This window comes from Phoca vitulina, unplaced genomic scaffold (assembly GCF_004348235.1).
Source record: "Phoca vitulina isolate PV1807 unplaced genomic scaffold, GSC_HSeal_1.0 scaffold74, whole genome shotgun sequence".
Lineage (NCBI taxonomy): Eukaryota > Metazoa > Chordata > Mammalia > Carnivora > Phocidae > Phoca > Phoca vitulina.
Window position 1 is genome coordinate 6,485,127 of NW_022589777.1, and position 6,532 is coordinate 6,491,658.

Here is a 6,532-nt window from a genome sequence, read left to right on the forward strand (position 1 = left end):
CTACCCATATATAAATAGATCCTATTGGAGTTCATGGAGTTCATTTGGTTTTCAGTTACTAAATTTCACACTTTTGCCTATTTTTGCACTATTAATTTTCCAGCACCAAAGTAAAATTTAGGTAAATCTTTGGCAAAGCCTTAAAAATTCTAAATTATCATCTTGATGATGATCAAGCCCCACATATGAGTGTAATTGAGAAAATGTATTATGGCCAACAGTTCTCTTTGAACCATGTTAATAGACACAATACTATGCATCTAAGTTGTGTGTTACAGTTTGCAAAATGCTTCTGTGGACATTACTCCATTCCTGTTTCACAACCTATAAGATTAATAGGATAAGAATCATCAGCCCTGTTTACCAACAAGAAAAAGGTAAGATCTAAGAGAGGCTAAGTAACCAGGAATTTCTATAACTAAGTAGATGATAGAACCAGGACCAAAACCCCAGATCTCTGACCCCTCGTCTAGCACTCTCGTGATTATTCCATGTTGCTTACCTCGGGCTAACTAAGGCAACTCATTCCCCCGAGAGTGGTTGATTTTATAAAGACCTTATGGCCATTGCTTCTGACCATTGCCATATGAGGAGAGGCCCAGAGAGTGCATAAATTTCCTGCTCCCAAAAAGGAGACATAGGAAGAGAAGGCCCCCTTTTTTTGTTCTCCTGAATGTAATTATATATGGTGTCTGCTTGTTATTTCTCCCCCCATCTTGCCACAAGCCTGAGGACAGAGACAATGGAGAAGAGGGTCGAGCCGAGAGAAGCAGAGCGCCACTCACCTGGAGCCATCCTATGCTTGAACTTCTTGATATGTGAGATAATCAGTTTCCTAATTGTATAAGCCAATGTGAGTTAGGGTTTTCTGTTACTTGTACCTGAAATCATCCCAACACAAACAATATGGGATTATGATATATGGATTTGGGATAGAGAGTCCTGGGTTTGAATTTCCTTTCCAACACTTCAAAGTAGGAATATTGCTTAACTATTTATAACTTGAGGGTTATTTGGTCAGATGCAATAAATAGTGGCAAGTGTCTGGTACATGGTAGATAATAAATAACCATTATTGTTAAGATGAACTCTAACCATACCAATGTCATAAGCCCAGCATGGAGCCTGACGTGGGACTTGATCTCACGACTTTGAGATCGTGACCTGAGCCGAAATCAAGAGTCAGATGCTTAACCAACTGAACCACTTAGGTGCCCCCCCAAAAATATATATATGCATATTTTTAGAGAGAGAGAGAGAGGGAGTGAGCAGGGAGGAGCAGAGGGAAAAGAAGAAAAGAGAATCTTAAGTAGGCTCCACACTCGATGCGGGACTCAATCTCAAGACCCCAAGATCATGACCTGAGCTGAAACCAAGAGTTGAACACTCAACCGACTGAGCCACCCAGGTGCCCTCTGAAAAATATTTTTTAAGCCATAATTTTACACAAAACAACTTTATTGGTTCACTCATCCTTTCTCCTCTAGTCAGGCAGGCATTAGAGTAAGTACAAAGGTTGATTCCTATCAAGCTTAGATCAAGAAAACCCAACCTCTAAGTGAACTTCATTTCCCTGAAGCTTTGAGATCATTGGGCAGGGGATGAAAGCGTTGATAATAAAATCACTATTGGAGCTGAGGTTGGGGGGCTGCTACCAAGATCAGAATTTGCCTTGAAGTCAGCAATCAACTCTTCAAAGAGTAGTCTAACAAATCAAAGACTTGTCATTTATTTGTTTTTAATTTTCCTGCAGAAAGGGTTTTAAGAATTTAATAGTTAAATTTTATTGCACTGTTACAAAAAGAGAGAGAGGGAGAGACCTTGCCATCTCTTGTCCAGAACGGGAAGGTAGCTAGAGTCACCTCACTTTACCGATATGCTATTTATACAACTGTGAGGTCACAGTAGTTTAGGATCGGGCTGGGCCTTCCCAGGTCTTCCTGGATTAGAGCCGAGTGCCTTTTTCATTTCAACATTAAAACAAAAAATATTGGGCGCCTGGGTGGCTCAGTCGTTAAGCGTCTGCCTTTGGCTCAGGTCATGATCCCAGAGTCCTGGGATCGAGTCCCACATCGGGCTCCCTGCTCGGCAGGAAGCCTGCTTCTCGCTCTCCCACTCCCCCTGCTTGTGTTCCTGCTCTTGCTGTTTCTCTCTCTGTCAAATAAATAAATAAAATCTTAAAAAAAACAAAAAACAAAACAAAAAATATCACAGCATCTTGGAATGACAGTATCACCTGGCGTGGTAAGAGCTAATTTTTATTGGCAAAATAATCCCCAAACTACTCTGTTACCTAAGATCCTTCTGTTTGATGGAGTGGCCCCACTTCTCCGGAGAGTCTGCCCTTGCTCTAACTGTACACAGTTGTCCAATTAGGGCCTCTGCCAGCCTTGCGTCCAGATACAAAACATCTGTGTGCCCCAGGAAAAGCCAGAGGACCCATGCTCAGGTTCACGAGGAGAGCGTGAGGTTCAGGGGCGTGGTGACTTCAGAGATGCTTATTAGTAGTGTCGGTTCATGTCTTGATTTTTCAGGGACTGGGACAGTAATATGAACAACTACTTACAGATGCTGCAGGATCTAGGGGCTCAGTGCCCCTTCTCACTAATTTTAGTCGGCCGGAAACCCGGATAAAAAGTCACTCCTCCTTGAAGGAAGTCCCTACCTGAAGCTGCTGGTGTCAGTACAGGAATCTCCTCCCAGCGTGCCCTTCATTGCTCTGTCAGGGTGACGGGCTCTGGAGAGCTTGCACTTCCTCCAAGAGCACAAGCTGCAGCAGAGGGCACCTGTGCGGCCACCGGCTCCGATCATCCACTTGCCTTCGTGTGGGTAAGTTCCCCACCCCACCCCCAGGCTCCGATGAAACGGCCTTCTCTGGAATCAGCCTCCCTGGTTCAGGTGGAGAGCTAGCCCTTCTCGGCCTTCTGCAGGCTTTGAAGTGAAAAGAACAAGGGCGCTGATTCTTGTGGTTTTGCTAATCTATGTACCAAGGGCAGCAGGAGCTAGGTGACCCTGTGTTTGAAATAAAACAGGTTACTGATCTGAAAGAACAGGAAGCAAATTGCTCTAGAGACACAAACCCTCCTGCTTTACCCTCGGGCTGGCCATCCTGACTTTGCTCTCAAAACATGAGAACTCGCTGCCCTGCCCAGGCACGGCTGTGGGGTGCTGGTGCTGGGCAACTGGCCTGATTTGTAGTAACTCCCCTTTCCGCTGAGGGGAAGGAAACCAGAGGCCTAAGACCGTGTCTAAGAAGTGCCAAACAATCTGCCGAAAACTAAAAATAAGTCTCAAATTTAGCTCTTTGTTGTCTGTTTTCAAGGTCAGATCAGATTGGCTGATGATGTCAGTCAGAACAGCCCAACTAGCTTCCCTCTTGTCTCCATTCAAAAGGGCTCCCTGTCACCTATACAATACCATCCATTTGGGGCCTTGCTACAATAAGTGGGGTTTTGTTCTGGATGTGTAAGGGCTACAAAGTAACCAACACGTGATATCTTCCTCAACTAGCTTTTATAGTAGTAGCTATCCATAGAGTTGTTTGGGTGAATAATAGTAATAATGCTAAGTAGCTAACCTGACTAAAGAACCAGGCACCATACAACATGTTACTATTTTGACACGTTTCCTAATTTAATCCTCACTATGATCCTGTGAGGAAAGGATTGTCACTATTTTATTTTGCAAATGAGGAAACAGAGGCTTTCCCAATGTGCTGGCTATTCTCTGCCTCCCCCCAACCCCGGCAATTCTGCACCCTCTGCTGCCCTGCTCAGTGCCCGTGAGGCTGAGCCTTGCCCACACCCCAGCCCAGCTCCCCTGTGAGCTGACTTTGGCAGACTCCAGAGATCAGAGGGTAGGAGGAGAAGAGGTCAGGGTGTTTCTATCTCACTCCATCCCTTCCCTGTGTCGGATTCCTTGCAGTGGCTGCGACCTCCCTGGACCATGCAGCTCTGGCAACCGGCCCCTCCAAGGTGTTCTCCTCCTGGGGTTACACCCTTGGGGCTACAGCATTTCCTCCTGTCCACTTCCCAACTGAACAGCAGTGATGGCTTCTCCCGGTTGCTAGACCTTGAGTGCTCTCTGTCCTTGTCTCTTCCGTCAACCCTGTTCTCACCTCTGCAAGTAGCTGCTTCATGAAGTCTCTTCATTTGAACCAATCAAGGGCAAATTGTGTTCCTGTCAAGACTCCAACAGATATATCCAGCAAAAGGAGTGCAGACCAGAGATTCAAACCCAAAATATTCAGTAGTTGGGGAGAGAAAAGGTAAACAGTAAAAGAAATAAAATTGGGATGCCTGGGTGGCTCAGTCGGTTAAGCGTCTGCCTTCGGCTCAGGTCATGATCCCAGGGTCTTGGGATCCCTGCTCAGAGGGGAACCTGCTTTTCTCTCTCTCTCCTCCCTGCTTGTGCTATCTCAGTCTCTCTCTCTCAAATAAATAAATAAAATCTTTAAAAAAAAATTAAATTAAAAGAGCCATAAGAAAGTTGTAGAAAATGTTATGGAAAATCAAAGACCAATAAAAATACTCTGTAGGGGATGAGCCATTATGTTAGACTTTTAATATATGAGTGGAATTGAGACAAGTAGATATGAAAAATAGTGTTTCAAATGCAAACAAAAGCACTGATGCAAAAAAAACACAAACCACATTTTGAAAACCAAAGTGGTTTAGTACCAGAAATGGAGCAAGCTTATAGATCGTTTCTCAAACTGTATCTTAGAGAACTCTACTGTTCCATGAATGTTCTACCATATTGAAAAAAAGAGTGCACAGTTAAATAAGATCAGATAACTTTGCTATAAAGGAGCTTAACCAGGTTTCTCTACTTAGGACTTCTCAGAGCATTTGAAAGGCCAATACACATGTTCAACTTTTTTTTTTTTCCCCATGGACAACCTATTTTAACATTTTCTAGAAGTGTGTGAGGAAATAGGGTTTGGGAAACACATATTGTCCACTAAGATTCTACAATCCCATAGGACTCCCCGGCATACCAATTCAGAACGCACTGTGACAGCCAGAATTCAGAGCATATTCCAAAGTGTTCTGCAGAAAGTCGACGGGGATATTACAAACTGTGAGCAAATATACCTAGAACACCATCATGTAGCCATAAAATGAGTTGTGAAATGTAATAAGCAGCCCAAGTGGAAATTGAATTTGTTGTCCTGACATGCCCTGTAAGGTAAGAATGGTGGAAGGGCATCAAACAGAAATTCAGATTTATATCCTGGAAAACACTGGAGCCCTAGTGGTAAAATGGTACATACAATGTGTCCTGCTCTTAGTGACAGGCAAGACAAATTATCTCAGACCGGATATTTTAAGCAGATTAGAATTTCACTTATAATTCATTCAATCATTTGTTAATAAAAATCAGTTGAGCCTTTACTAGGAGCCAGGCTCTCTGCTAGACTATCGAGGAAAACCACAAAGATGAGAAAGAAAAACACTATCGATAGAGTTTCTGCTGATAAGGAGCTTAGGACCACTTGAGGTTGAACACATAAATATGTACAGTTGACCCTTGAACAATGCCAGGGTAATGGGGGGCTGTGTCACAGTACTGTACTGTATTTATTGAAAAAAATCTGCATATAAGTGGATCCACACAGTTCAAACCAGTGTTGTTTAAAGGTCAGTTGTAGTTACAAGTTAAGATATGTCAATACAATTCTCTAAAAGCATAGAGGATGAACTTACATATCTAGCAATGAAGGATTTGGAAAACTTCAGAAAAGAGTTGATATTTGTGTTTGAAGGGCAAGTAACATTTGCCAGAGGAAAAAAGAGAAAACTCTTGAAAGACATTGATTTTTAGTATCCAGACCCCATATTTAACCACATAAAAGTTTGCTCCTTATAAGACAGAAAAGAGAAAACCCAGTATTTATGGATAAATATGAACATAAAAACAAAAGAATTCACCCCCAAAGTGCCTTTTAAAGTTACAGAGATTTGGGAGAAAATTTTATCACATGTATGTAAAGAGAATATCAAAAGATTATTAATGTCTATTTTGAGGCCAATGGCTCTGCTGCTTCTCCTTGAATTAAAGGAGGAAAAACCCCTTTATTTTCCCTTTTGTTCTTGCTCATGAGATCCAGTAGGCAAGTTAGAGGACATCAGAGAAGTCCAGGGCTGGCCTCTGGAGACTTTCTGAATTGGACCAGAGAAAATGAGAAACACATAGTTATTTCAAAATGTTTCTAATTTTTCAGTTTAGAATCGTGCCCACAGTTTACAGGAAATTGCTAGTGCCAAAGCCTGTTTTTCTTCCTGATAATTTTAAATTGCTATATTCTTTTAAGTAGGATTAGAGTAAAGCTTTTCTTTGCTGTGCAGCATTTTTTTAAGGGCACCATGTGTACCAATGTGGCAGTTTAATTCTATAACTACTTTATATATTAATCTTTTACATACTATACCTTCCCATGTTTATATTCAGAGTGTGCCTATATTTCTAAACACTTAAAATGAATAATCTAGGGGCGCCTGGGTGGCTCAGTCGTTAAGCATCTGCCTTC